The following is a 15398-nucleotide window of genomic DNA, read 5'->3' as shown; positions in this document are numbered from 1 at the left end:
TCTTATACTTTTTGCTTTCTTTTTGTCTCTCTTCAGTGTCCAGCCCTTAATGTGTAACATGTAAGTACCTGAAGAAAGACTTACCTTCAGTTTAGTAACATGTGTCGGGAGCTTAATGATTTTCAAAGAACTTTCAGATCCATCATTATTTTTAATCTTCCCAAAAATCTTGTGAGGTATGTGGGAGTGGGAGTAGGTCTTTGATTTGTCTCATCTGATTTTTCAGATACAAAAACTGAGTATGATGATTACTATACTACAACATTGTATTTCAATTATGGCTATTTTTTTGGAGGTAAAAAGTTAATCTTATGTATGTTGATATCAGTGTGAATTTGACAAGATGCTAATCGTATTATGAGCCAAGAGTTTTTGTTTAGTAACTGGATGATAGGAGTCATATGGAGAGTGCCATCATCTGAGCTGAACAACAAATAACAGAAACTGAGGTAGCTTTCCATGATGGACATGTAACAAAAAACCTGCTTTAGGAAAAAGGGGTTTGGAAGGTAGGATGAAGTAAACTATTTCAGAGCTCTGGTGGGTGTCCAGCAAAAGTAGTACCTTCTTAGGAGAAGAGAGAGAAGGTATTTCAGGCAGAGGGAATAATGTGGAAAAACATCCAGTTACCTGAGGACCATGTTGGCCATTGATTTCAGAAAGATTGTTTGAGCAAAATGAGTAGGGGCCTGAGGACAAAAAAGCGGGGGAGCACATACATTTTTGGAGAAAGAAATACCAAAAAAAAATTTTTTAATGGGTTAAAGTGGGAGAAACAAAGAGAGTGATATCACAGAGTCCAAGGAAGGAAAGGAACCATCAGAATTGTTAGTAAAGGAGCCATGAATATTGGAGTGCTGTGACAAGAATCCTGACAGTACTGAGACAGGGATGTATAAAGTAAAAACAAGAAATGTAGGTTATTATTTCAAGACTGTTGGTGAAGTAAAGGAGAGGGAGAGAGAGCCAAAATAAAGTAGAGGTAGAAGAGAGAGAAAGGATTGAGAGAAGATATTCTTGTTCATTCTTGATTTTGCTTTTTAGTAAAGGAGAAACTTGATCAAGATTCTAGGTGAAGAGTCTAAGTCCAGAGAGAAGTAAATATGAAAGACATGCAAAGGGATGACTGATGGAGCAAGGAGGGTTAGAGGGGATAGGATGGGGAAATATACAAGTGGAGGCATTATCCTTAGACAAGAAAGAACAATCATCTTTTAGAAGAGGAGAAAGGGGTAAAGATGGGTGTGGATAGTGATTATCAAGATAATTACCTCATCTTTTTCCTTCCACTTGAGTTTGGAAACTTAAGCCATCCTTAGATGGCTACGATGAGCCCATGGTAGAGATGTTCACTTTGCTTCCTCAGAGCCTGTCTTCTTGTTCCATCTGCATATGTGGAGCCCAAAATACTTAGCAGAAACCAAAGTGGATTGCTAAGACATGTAGCTGGTTTGCTGTACCACTACTATGTCGTTTGACCAGGAATAGATCCAGCAACATCATGACAGACACGATATTATATGTCCTTTAAAAAGATCCGACAGGGCCTTAAGAATCATGGCTTTCCAACCTTTCCTTTTATATCTGCACAATTATACTTTACTCCCTAACTTCCCTGGAACCCACCAAGCTTCCAAAAAGAAGATCTAAGAGAACTTCACCCTAAAGGCTCTTTTGGTTTTCAGGCGGTTGTAACCAAAGCATTTTTAGCTCCTGCAGTGACCTCCTTTGGGTTTAGAAAGAGCACAATACTGGCCTATGTATCCATGTTTTAAACACTCCTACAACCTTCTGCAAGCAGGGATTGGTAGATACAGCTCAAATAAGAAAACCAATTATCTTTAAGTTTAGCTCCCAGGGGAGCTTTGCTTTTTAATTGAGAGATCAATGTTGGATTCTCATGACATCCTGAACTTCCCATTCAGTGACTGCTGACTAATAGTGTGAAATTGGAAATTGGAGTATCTGACATGTCACGTGGGTTAGAGCCACGATCCATTTAGGCCAGCCACCAGAGGCTGCTGAAAGCACCAAGCAATAGCTTGGAGAGTGTACAATGTGAAAAAGTACTGAAACGAGTGACAGAAAATCTAGGTTCTAGACTTGGATCTCCTGCTGCATGTGCAATCTGGTGTGTCATTTATCTTTACTAAATCCCAGGTTTTCCTACTTTGAATGGGAGCGATAATCCCTGCCCTGCTGACCTCACAGAGTTGCTGTGGGACTCAAATGATGTACGGGAAACCCTTTATCAACTAGAAATCTATACGATCCATAGTAATATCATGTTTGAGGAGTGTGTTAATGATGTCGCTGATCACAGAAGTTGAGGATAGTTTTGTCTTTAAGTTCAAAGATATCTGGACCCCTAAAACTAGAAGTAAAACTCTTACTTTTTTACATCATTAAATACCGCCTGAAAACATCTAAATCCCTTCCCCCAAAGCCTTCAGTCAACTTTAAATGAATTTTACATTCTAATTAAAAGCACAACTGTTAGAGTTTGGTTTTTATAATCGAATTAAAAGTCCTCTTACACAAGCTGCCAGAGGTAGTTTTTAAAACCAGTTACCTTGTCATTTTTCCACCCTTGGTAGACAGATTGCATCTGGCCTCCTGAGTAAGTTTTGTCAATGCAGGTTCATCTGCTCTCCAGGCTATAAAGAAAAGAGTTGTTTGGGGTAGTAAAACCTCTTTGTATAGCAGTTAGTGAGGCCTCTCCCATTTCTCTGATGACTTTGTGAAGCATCATACAAAACAGAGCACTTGTAGATACATAACAATTTCTTCTTATCCCAGGCCATCATCATTGTCACCATCTGGTTACAGAGTTCACAAACAATGCCTGGCCCCTCCTCTGTGTCAGTCAGTACTCTAAATGCTGGGAATATAAAGGTGAAGAAAGGCTGCAAAGCTGAATCCATGATTTACGAACTCAATGACTAATGGAAATGACAGACACGTAAACAAAGCAGTGGAACTGCAACATGATAAATGCAACAAAAGGACTCTGTATAACATGTAGATGTAGCACAGAGAAAGGAGTTGTGGGATGGGGGAAATAGTAACAGTGAAGGTCCATTGAAGGAACTGCCGTTTGGGGATTTTTTGGTTTATTTTCTTCCAAAGCACTTTTTCATCTATCATTTCATTAATCTTTATAATGCATTGGGTTTTGAAGGATGAATAGAAGTCTTTTGAGCCAATGAGTGGGTGGAGTTTCAGTCAGAGGGAATAGCATGTGCCAGTAAAGAGTGACAGTAGAGAAGGCTGGAGAAGGAGGCAGACACAGAAGATGGCGGGCCCTGTACACCATCCTAAACAGTGTGGACTTTATCCTGAGGGCAGTGAGAAGGGTTTTTAAATAGGGAAGTGGCGTACTCATGTTTGTGTTTTAGAAAAGCTATATACTTTGAGTGGATATGCAAATAAACTAGAGGCAAAGAAGGAGACTCAGACAGGAAGTCCAATGAAGAGGCTGTTACTTCAATTCAGGAAAGAATGATGGTTATTGGAAAAAGAGGGGAGCCAATGGCTTCAGGCAATAGTAACATCACTGTCTTTATCACTAAGACCATCTTGTCCCTTCATCATTATTCAACTTTATCAAAAGTAATTTGTGGAAGAAAATAATTTTTCTGAGTATTTGCAAACATATGAATGGATCATAACCCTGAAGTTCACGTGTGACTTAGTTATTTGGTGTCAACTCACATTTCCCATAGAAACAACAGCAGTCCTAAATCTCTGGCCATCCCAGAGAAATCGATTTAAAGTACAAAGTACTTGGAAAGCTTTATGTTTGCAGTGAAACATAATTGTTCTCTAATAACATTTGTCACATTAATAAACAAAAGAATGAAGGAATAAATGTATTAATATAATTTACTAACACAGGCAAAAGTCTGTATTAGGTATTATCAGAGATGCAAAGATGTCTCAGATGTAGCTCTTGGCCTTGAGGGAAATGAAAAAAATGCTTCAGCTGGACAGCTCACCAAAGTGACACCTCCTCTCTAATGGCCAGCATGCTCGCCACTAAGGCTCAGCAGGAAGTTTCATTAAAAGAAAATTCAATAAATGTTACATAATCTTCAATACACAAGAGTACTAACCTAAGAATCACACAAGGTGTCGGGTCTTTGATTTTAAGCTCATGAGTTTTTCAAAAATGAAGTTTAATGAACAATACATAATTTGCACATGGTGAATAATTAAAACAGTATAACTAATCCTCCCTCCAATTCCAGACCAACAGTCCCTCTCTCCAGAGGCAACTACTATAAATTGTGGGTGCTTCAAGAAATTTTATGTGCTTATACCAGCATTTATATACATTTACATTTTTTCATATTTACACAAAAGTGATTGCACAATACATAATAATTTCACAGAGCTTTTTAATTTAATGTATTTTGGAGATCTTTCTGTATCTGCATGCATAGATCAATCTCATTCATTTTAACATTCACATTCTGCCTTGGCATATGAATAAGCCATTATTTATTTATTTTTGTTACAGAGCTTGTTTTGTAAGAAATAAAAACATTATAGATACGATGAAAATTCTTTTTGTCCCCAATCCCATTTCTCGTGAGCCCCAGAGGCATCCACTATGCTAAAGTTGCTGTGTGTCCTCCATGTTCATGTTTTTATCCTACTATATATGAATGTATCTATAAATAATACATGATAATATTTTGTATATTTTAAATTTCACACAAATGGCATAACATTTTGCAACTTGCTTCCCCCCAACCCCCGCCACTTCACATTTGTTTCTTTAGACCTATCCTTGTTGATAGTTGTAGTTTTCATTCACCCATTGTTGATTTATCTTGCTCCTAGTTATACTGAATACTGTGGGTTTGTTGGCTTTTCCTTGTAGGCTATAAATAAAAGTCCCGCAGTTGGAATTATTTTTCTCAAATCCTTGCTTTGACTTTGCACTGGATAGATTAATAAAAGGATGGAAGATTCTTATAAATTGAAAACCTGGAAACTTTTTGGTCTAGAAAAGGAAGGACATTTATGTTAATAAATTTTAGCCAGTACAAACAATGTTGCAGTAAATATTCTTGAATATGTTTTTTGTATTTCTTTAAGGTACCTAGGAGTTGAATTGCAGGCTCGGAGTATATTCATATTTTCATATTTACTAGGTATGACCAAATTGCTCTCTAAAGTGGATGTGCAAATACTTATTCCCACAAGTAGCGTAAACAGTTATGTTTCCTCACATTCTTGCCTGCATTTGGTATTAGCAGATATTTTTATTTGTGGTAATCTGATGTAATAGTATCTCTGTGCTAATTTAATTTGCATTTCCCTGATTATTAGTGAGGATAAAAGAATGTTTTCATCTTTTTACTGGCCATTCAGGTTTTCTCTTTTGTGCATTGTCCAATAATATTTTGTCCATTGTTAATTTGGATTGTTGTTTAATAAATGTAGTCCTTTACGGAATCCATATCTGTCTGTTATATATTTGTTGCAAATATCTTCTCCAAGTCTGTCACTTGCCTATTAACTTTGTTTATTGCAATGTCTTATAGCATAGAAAGATGGAAGGTTTTATTTTTTTTGATGTGGTTAAATTTATCAGTAATTTACAATTTGTACTTTTCAGGCCTTATTCAAAAAATCCTTTCCTACCCCAATAACATTAATATATTATTCTAAATTTCTTTTAAATTTTAAAAGTTTTTTGAAAAACATTGTTATTGAGTCCATCTTGAATTTATTTCTATATATGATGAAATATAGGAAATTAATTTTATTTGTTCCGATATGAATAAGCAATTGTTTCTACACCACTTATTGAATAGTCCCTCATTTCCTCTCATGATCTACAATGTCAGTTCTGTCACATACTAAGGTCCCTTATACAGCTGACCCTTGAACAACATGGGTTTGAATTGCACAGGTCTACTTATACGTGGAGTTTTTCCAACAGTAAATACTACAGTACTACATTATCCGTGGTTGAATCCACAGACGTGGAACCAGGGATACAAAGGAACTGTGTGTATTTGAAGGGTCGACTGTAAATTATACATGGATTTTCGACTGCAAGGAGGGTTGACATCCCTAACCCATGCATTGTTCAAAGGTCAACTGTATTCTCAGCTTTCTGTCTGGGTCTCTCTTTTCTCCAACTGATCTGTTTGCCTCTCTCTATGCAAATACTATGCTGTTTTAATTACTATAGTTTTCTAAGTCTTGATATCTGTAGGATAAGTACTTCCTATTTATTCTTCTTCATAATTGTCTTCGATATTCTTGGTTTCTTAATTTTTCATATGAATTTTAGAATCAGTTTGTTAAGTTTTATGAAAAATCCTCTTGGAACTTTGTTTGGAATTGCCTTGAACTGATAGATTAATTTTTGGAATTGTGGACATCTTTAAGTTAATGAATTTTTCTATATGGAAAAATGGTATATATCTCCTCTTATTAAAGTCTTCTTTTAAGTCCTTCAGTAGTGCTTACAATATTTTCCTAAAGATAATGGGCATTTTTGTTAGAGTTTTACTTAGGTTAATAGTGTTGCTTGTTATTATGAATGGTAGCTTTATTTTAACTAGTTTTATCTTTTTATTTTTTTTAAATTTTATTTATTTATTTTTAAACATCTTTATTGGAGTATAATTGCTTTAAAATGGTGTGTTAATTTCTGCCTTATAACAAAGTGAATCAGTTACACATATACGTATGTTCCCATATCTCTTCCCTCTTGCATCTCCCTCCCTCCCACCCTCCTTATCCCACCCCTCTACGTGGTCACAAAGCCCTGAGCTGATCTCCCTGTGCTATGCGGCTGCTTCCCACTAGCTATCTATTTTACGTTTGGTAGTGTACATATGTCCATGCCACTCTCTCACTTTGTCACAGCTTACCCTTCTCCCTCCCCATATCCTCAAGTCCATTCTCTAGTAGGTCTCTGTCTTTATTCCCATCTTGCCCCTAGGTTCTCCATGACCTTTTTTTTTTCTTAGATTCCATATATATGTGTTAGCATATGGTATTTGTTTTTCTCTTTCTGACTTACTTCACCCTGTATGACAGACTCTGGGTCCATCCACCTCACAACAAATAACTCAATTTCGTTTCTTTTTATGGCTGAGTAATATTCCATTGTATATATGTGCCACATCTTCTTTATCCATTCATCTGTTGATGGACACTTAGGTTGCTTCCATGTCCTGGCTATTGTAAATAGAGCTGCAATGAACATTTTGGTACATGAATCTTTTTGAATTATGGTTTTCTCAGGGTATATGCCCAGTAGTGGGAGAGATTAGTACAAGCAACTCTATGCCAATAAAATGGACAAACTGGAAGAAATGGACAAATTCTTAGAAATGCACAACCTTCCGAGACTGAACCAGGAAGAAATAGAAAATATAAACACACTAATCACAAGCACTGAAATTGAGACCGTGATTAAGAATCTTCCAACAAACAAAAGCCCAGGACCAGATGTCGTCACAGGCGAATTCTATCAAACATTTAGAGAAGAGTTAACACCTATCCTTCTCAAACTCTTCCAAAATATAGCAGACAGAGGAACACTCTCAAACTCATTCTACGAGGCCACCATCACCCTGATACCAAAACCAGACAAAGATGTCACAAAGAAAGAAAACTACAGGCCAATATCACTGATGAACATAGATGCAAAAATCCTCAACAAACTACTAACAAACAGAATCCAACAGCACATTAAAAGGATCATACACCATGATCAAGTGGGGTTTATCCCAGGAATGCAAGGATTCTTCAATATACACAAATCAATCAATGTGCTACACTATGTTAACAAATTGAAGGAGAAAAAGCATATGATCATCTCAATCGATGCACAGAAACCATTTTTTTTTTTTTGCGGTACCCGGGCCTCTCACTGCTGTGGCCTCTCCCACCACGGAGCACAGGCTCCAGATGTGCAGACTCAGCGGCCATGGCCCACAGGCCCAGCCGCTCTGCGGCATGTGGGATCCTCCCGGACTGGGGCAGGAACCCGCATCCCCCGCATCGGCAGGTGGACTCTCAACCACTGCACCACCAGGGAAGCGACACAGAAAGCTTTTGACAAAATTCAACACCCATTTATGATAAAAACCCTGCAGAAAGTAGGCATAGAGGGAACTTTCCTTAACATAATAAAGGCTGTATATGGCAAACCCACAGCCAACATCATCCTCAATGGTGAAAAACTGAAACCATTTCCACTAAGATCAGGAACAAGACAAGGTGGCCCACTCTCACCACTCTTATTCAACATAGTTTTGGAAGTTTTAGCCACAGCAATCAGAGAAGAAAAAGAAATAAAATGAATACAAACTGGAAAAGAAGAAGTAAAGCTGTCACTGTTTGCAGATAACATGATACTATACATAGAGAATCCTAAAGATGCTACCAGAAAACTACTAGAGCTAATCAATGAATGTGGTAAAGTAGCAGGATACAAAATTAATGCACAGAAATCTCTGGCATTCCTATACACTAATGATGAAAAATCTGAAAGTGAAATTAAGAAAACACTCCCATTTACCACTGCAACAAAAAGAATAAAACATCTAGGAATAAACCTACCAAAGGAGACAAAAGACCTATATGCAGACAATTATAAGACACTGATGAAAGAAATTAAAGATGATACAAATAGATGGAGAGATATACCATGTTCTTGGATTGGAAGAATCAACATTATGAAAATGACTCTACTACCCAAAGCAATCTACATATTCAGTGCAATCCCTATCAAACTACCACTGGCATTTTTCACAAAACTAGAACAAAAAATTTCACAATTTGTATGGAAACACAAAAGATCCCGAATAGCCAAAGCAATCTTGAAAATGAAAAACGGAGCTGGAGGAATCAGGCTCCCTGACTTCAGACTGTACTACAAAGCTACAGTAATCAAGACAGTATGGTACTGGCACAAAAACAGAAAGATAGATCAATGGAACAGGATAGAAAGCCCACAGATAAACCCATGCACATATGGTCATCTTATCTTTGATAAAGGCAGCAAGAATATACAGTGGAGAAAAGCCAGCCTCTTCAATAAGTGGTGCTGGGAAAACTGGACAGGTACATGTAGTAGTATGAAATTAGAACACTCCCTAACACCATACACAAAAATAAACTCAAAATGGATTAAAGACCTAAATGTAAGACCAGACACTATAAAACTCTTAGAGAAAAACAAAGGCAGAATACTCTATGACATAAATCACAGCAAGATCCTTTTTGACCCACCTCCTAGAGAAATGGAAATAAAAACAAAAATAAACAAATGGGACCTAATGAAACTTCAAAGCTTTTGCACAGCAAAGGGAACCATAGACAAGACCAAAAGACAACCCTCAGAGTGGGAGATAATATTTGCAAATGAAGCAACTGACAAAGGATTAATCTCCAAAATTTACAAGCAGCTCATGCAGTTCAATAACATAAAAGCAAACAACCTATTCCAAAAATGGGCAGAAGACCTAAATAGACATTTCTCCAAGAAGACATACAGATTGCCAACAAACACATGAAAAAATGCTCAACATCATTAATCATTAGAGAAATGCAAATCAAAATTACAAGGAGATATCATCTCACACCGGTCAGAATGGCCATCATCAAAAAATCTAGAAACAATAAATGCTGGAGAGGGTGTAGAGAAAAGGGAACTCTCTTGCACTGTTGGTGGGAATGTAAATTGATACAGCCACTATGGAGAACAGTATGGAGGTTCCTTAAAATACTAAAAATAGAACTACCATACGACTTAACTAGTTTTATTGAGGTATAATTTACAAACAATAAAATTCACCAATTATGTGATGAGTTTTGGCAAATGTATACAGTTGTGCAATGGTGACTACAATCAAGATGTGGAACATTTCCTTCACTGAAAAAAGTTTCCTCATGCCCCTTGAAATGAATCTCCTCCACTCACACTGGGTCCCTGGCTATTGGGGATATATTTCTTTTCACAATAGTTTGTCTTTTTCTAGAATTTTATATAAGTGGAATTATTATATATGGTATATAGGCCTTTGTGCCTGAATTCTTTTACCCAGGGTAATGTTTTTCAGATTCACCCATGTTTTTGTTTATATCAGTAGTTTCCTTTTAATTGCTGAGTAGTATTCTATTGTATGGATGTACCACAGTATATCCATTCACCAGCTCATGGTTGTGTCCATCTTTTGGCTATAATGAATAAAGCTATTATAAACATTCACATGACAAGTCTTTGTGTGGACGTGTTCTCTTTTCTCTTGGATAAATTCCTAGGGTGAGGTTGCTGGGTCATATAATACGTGTATGTCTAACTTCATAAAAATTGCCAATCTGCGTTATAAAATGGCTATACCATTTTTGCATTTCCACCAACAATATATGCAAAGTTCTTAGAGTTGTCCCACATCCTTAACAACACTTGATGTTATCAGTTTTCTTCATTTTAGCCAGTGAATGGTAACTATTAAAAAATTCTATTTTCTAATTGTTTTTGCTACTGTATAAGATTATTATTGAGTTTCTAAAAATATCTTCTTTGCAACAATATTTATGAATTCCCTTAATAGTTAAAATAATTTGTCTGAAAATTCTCTTTGGTTTTCTATGTAACCAATCAGGTAGTCTATGAATAATGATACTTTCTTCCATTCCAGTGCTTTAATCTATTTCTATTCTTTGTCTTATTGAATTGACAGTGATCTCTCCAATGCAATGTTAAATAGCAATTTGGAATGCAGTTATCCTTATCTTGTTCATGGCTCTGATGAAAATGTTTCTAAAGCTTCTACATTAATCATAATGTTTATTTTAGGTTTTTGGTAGCTATCATTGTCAGATTAAACTTTTCCCTCTATTTTGATTTGTTTCAAGGTTTTATTTTTTCCCATAGAGAAGAGTGGTTGAATTTCATTTAATTTTTTAAATCTATTGAGATGAATACATATTATTTTCTCTTTAATCAGCTTAAGTAATGTCTTATAGTAATGGATTTTCTAAGGTTAGACTATAATTTAATGCCTGAAAACAAGCCCATTTGATTGCGTAGTATTATTTTTATACATTTGTTGAGTTCAATTAATGAATATTTTAATTAGGACTTTTGAGATTTTTATCAAAAGTGAGATTGGCATATAATTTTTGGTCTTTTAAACAAGCTTGTCTGGTTTTGGTTTCAAGATTTTACTAACCTCATAAAATGGGTTGGGTAGATTTTCCTGTTTTTTCTGTTCTGTGGAATATTTTATATAATGTAGAGATTTCCTGTTCTGTGATAGTTTGATGAACCTTACCTGTGAAAGAATGTGGGATTGATGCCTTTGTTGGCAGAGAGGTTGGCTACTGATTGAACTTCTTCAGTGTCTAATGGCCTATTCATGTTTTCAACTTATTCTTGAATAAAATTTTGTTAATTTGGATTTTTCTACAGAATTTCTCATCTCATCAACGTTTTTATATTTATTGGCATAAAATATTTCATAACATACTCATTACTTTAAAAATCTAAAATGTTTAGTAATATTCCTATTATCATTGCTCATATTCATTATTCAGGTCTTGATTCTTTTTTACTTTTTCAATCTTATCAGAATACTGTCTATTTTATTAAGCTTTTAACAAATTAGGTTTTGGATTTATTAAGCATTTTAGTTTTTGTTTCCTATTTCATTAATTTTTGTTTTGATATTTATTTCTTTTCTTTTTCTTTCTTCTGGTTCACTTCACAATTCTTTTCTAACTTTTTGAGTTGAATGCTTAACATATTAACATTCAGCTATTTTGTTTCATATTGCATACATCACATTTTCTTATATCACATCAGTTACACTCTACAATTTGATATATGTCATTCAATAATAATTGTGTGTAATTCTAATTAAAATTTTTCTTTATTCCATTTAGAAGGATTTTTGTCTAAATGTATGGGGGTTTGGGGGTATTTTTTATTAACTTCTATTTTATTGCATTTTTATGAGAATGTTATTAATATGATATTGCTTATTTAGAATTTGAGACTTGCTTTGATACTTGACTTGCGTTACAGTTTTGTAAATCTTTCAAATGTGACTGAAAATAATGTGTATCCTATATTTTGGGGGCCCAGGACTTGACATGTATGTGTGTTTGTGTATTAACTCAAACTTCATAATTGTGCTGTTTAATATCATATATTCTTCCATATCTGCTTTATCAGTTTCTGAGAATGGTGTGTTAAAATTTCCCTTCTAGTAATAAGGATCTGTCAATTTTTCTCTTGTTCTGTCCAATTGTTTCATCCCTCAGAGCCCCAGTTTCTCTGTCTGTAAAATGCAATGAGAAATTGTGTGTAAAACAATAAGTTCTGGGATTGTAGGCACTCAATCATCCAGAGGTGCTCTTGCTTGGTTGTTATTACTATTTTACATAATACTGATATTAGTAAATCCAAGCCCTGCCCTCTCAATAAGTTCTCAAGAGAACTTGGTTTTGGAGGGTGAGGCACACTGTTCAGAATGAAGCCCAAACAAGGAATACTAAATCATGTTCATCAAGTCGTATTATCTAGGCAAGGCCAGTGACAATTAGGAGTCACCTCATTCACAAGGAAAAGCAGTTGCTTCTAGAATGTGCATCTCTTGGGAACTTTCTTCAAGTCACCAAAGGGACAATGGTCTCAGGGTGGAGTGAGCAATTATAGAGCAATGTAGGGACCAGACCTCAGTATTCTTCCTTCAGCTAAGCAGGGCTCCTGTGCATTGGAACCTCATGAAGTTCTTGAAGGAACACATGGCTACTGGTAAAGTCTTTAAAGATTCTAGACACTCCCAAGGGTCCCTTTCTTAAAATATGTTTCTAAAGAAGTTTTGGCAGTTTTCCTATGAGAATTGGTGTTTTCTCAGGTATCTGAGCAAGAGGCTGAAGTGATTTTTGGGAAATCTCTCCTTCTCCTACCTGGGTCTGGTTTTAGGAGAAAGCCCTAAGAGCAGACCAGAGGGTGTGGTGACCCTCCACTCCCACCCTTACACTTTCTAAATGAATGGGATGGCAGGACATTTTCTTTCCTTCTTTACTCCCTTCTTCCTTCCCTCCCTCCCTCCCTTCCTTCCTTCTTTCTTTCCTCCCGTTCTTCCTTATCTTTATTTCTTTCTTCCCTCTGTGCCTCAGATGTGTTAAGCAAGGGCTCAATCTAAAGAAAATGTGTTGCTACTGACTCAGTCTCCAGTGTTCATCTCTCAGTGCCTTGATGCCACATGTATATAGCACAAACCTAGGATTTTTAAAAAGTGAAATGATCACTCTAATAAACGTTGGAAAAGTAGTTTAACATGAAGGCTCTAAAATCAGACAGACTTGAGTTCAAAATTCTGACTCTATCCCATACTGTCTGTGTATGTGTAACTGAGCAAGCCACAAATCCTCTGATACTCCTAATAAAGTCAGGATAAAATCACGTTGTTGAACCCATGGAATATACAACACCAAGATGAACCCTGATATAAACTATGAACTTTGGGTGATTATGATGTGTCAATGTAGGTTCCTCAATTGAAACAAATGTACCACTCTGGTGGGGAATGTTAATAATGGGGGAGGCTATGTATATGTAGGGGCAGAGGATATATGAAAACTTTCTGTACTTTTCTTTGAATTTTTCTGTGTACCTAAAACTTCTCTAAAAAATAAAGTCTTAATTTAAAAAAAATTTAAATCAGTTTGTTGTGAGGATTAAATGAGATAATCTGTGGATTTATCATAGTGTCTGGCATTTGCTAGGCTCACAATAAATGCTAGCTCCCTATTCCCTTCTTAAACTCATATCTAGTTAACTCTGCCCTGCTCTGAGCTCCACATAAACCCTCTTCAGCTACAGGCACGTATTTGTTCACCCAATGGGCACTTGCTTTGCACAGCCCACTATTACTGGGAAAGTCAGATACAGATGTCATCCATTTTCCCATAGAACTGTAATCTAGATGGAATACAACACACACACATCAAATCAATACAAAGCAATGTATTTGCAAATGCTGAGTTATAATGCTGGGGTGGGGGGCGCGGGCAGAGTCATAAGAAAAGGTCAAACGGGAAGTAAATACTGGAGGGGAGGTAGACTATTGAAAAAGGAAAGGAGGGGGTGAATTAGTAATACCCCTATGGCTTTTCAGAGGGTTCAGAAGTAGACACAAATGGGCTTCCCTGGTAGCGCAGTGGTTGAGAGTCCGTCTGCCGATGCAGGGGACGCGGGTTCGTGCCCCGGTCTGGGAGCGTCCCGCATGCCGCAAAGCGGCTGGGCCCGTGGGCCATGGCCGCTGGGCCTGCACGTCCGGAGCCTGTGGTCTGCGGCGGGAAAAGCCACAGCAGTGAGAGGCCACGTACCGAAAAAAAAAAAAAAAAAAAGAAGTAGACACAAATGCCTATGGCAAAGCCCAGTGAAAAGTTCTTATTCTTCCCATGAACAACATTTCATTAATGCCAACTTGGTTCCAGGCACTGAGGTGGTTAGATAGGTATGAGACACCTTGGTCTTCCCCTACAAGGCATACACTCTAGTAGAGGAAGCAAGATATGGGTATAAGAAAAGTGGAATAGAATAAGGTAGTATAGGATGATTGCATGCTGTAATCATTGGTTCTAAAGTTCCAAGGAAGGGGTGAACACTTTTGGTCAGCTCAGGAGGAAGGTCTTGATTAAAAATATGGGGAGTATCTTTGCTGAAAAGTGAGGGTGTTTTGAATGAAGAAAATAGTAAGTGCAAAGGGGAGGATATGAAGTATGGGGAAGGGAAGAGGGGTTGTGAAAGATAAAGTTTGAGAGGTAAGATTCTGATTGTGGAGGATCTGTGAGTTAAAGGATTTGGACTTTATTCTGAACTTTATTCTGAGGACAATGAAAAGCCATTGAAGAGTTTAAAGTAGAACAGTGGATGTAGTCAGACTTCTGCTTAGAATAATCATAAGGCAGCAGTGTGGAGGATAAATTGGTCAGGGCAAGCCTGGAGGCAGTGAGACCAGTTAGGAGGCTACTGCAATAGTCCAGGCAAATGATAAAATAGAGAAAAGTCTGCTCTAGGGCAGAGGAATTCCCAATAAGGAAGGTGTCAGAAAACAAGATCCTCCTCTAGGTCTGGCTGCCTTTAGACTTGAAGCGACTACACTAGGTCACACTTGTTTAGACCTTGCCCAAACCTAACTTGATGACAAGTTTTGAGTCAGGAAGTAATTCCCTGATAGCTTCTTGTAATCAAGGCCTCACATTTTTTTTTTTTTTGCGGTACGCGGGCCTCTTACTGTTGTGGCCTCTCCCGTTGCGGAGCACAGGCTCTGGACACGCAGGCTCAGTGGCCATGGCTCACGGGCCCAGCCGCTCCGCGGCATGTGGGATCTTCCCGGACC

General features: G+C 37.0%; 2 long non-coding RNA genes across 2 annotated transcripts in view; both read right to left on the bottom strand.

The window, feature by feature from the left end:
- Positions 1–1505, bottom strand: part of LOC109547285 (uncharacterized) — a 60917-nt gene extending 59412 nt beyond the window's left edge. The window contains exon 1 of the long non-coding RNA XR_004524492.2: positions 1272–1505. This is a non-coding gene — a long non-coding RNA (uncharacterized lncRNA). The remainder of the gene's footprint in view (positions 1–1271) is intronic.
- A 1066-nt stretch (positions 1506–2571) lies between these two features.
- Positions 2572–15398, bottom strand: part of LOC141277554 (uncharacterized) — a 304528-nt gene continuing 291701 nt past the window's right edge. Inside the window, exon 6 of the long non-coding RNA XR_012329127.1 lies at positions 2572–2657. This is a non-coding gene — a long non-coding RNA (uncharacterized lncRNA). The remainder of the gene's footprint in view (positions 2658–15398) is intronic.

Source organism: Tursiops truncatus, chromosome X, assembly GCF_011762595.2.
Source record: "Tursiops truncatus isolate mTurTru1 chromosome X, mTurTru1.mat.Y, whole genome shotgun sequence".
Lineage (NCBI taxonomy): Eukaryota > Metazoa > Chordata > Mammalia > Artiodactyla > Delphinidae > Tursiops > Tursiops truncatus.
This window is presented reverse-complemented; position numbering and strand designations above follow the sequence as displayed.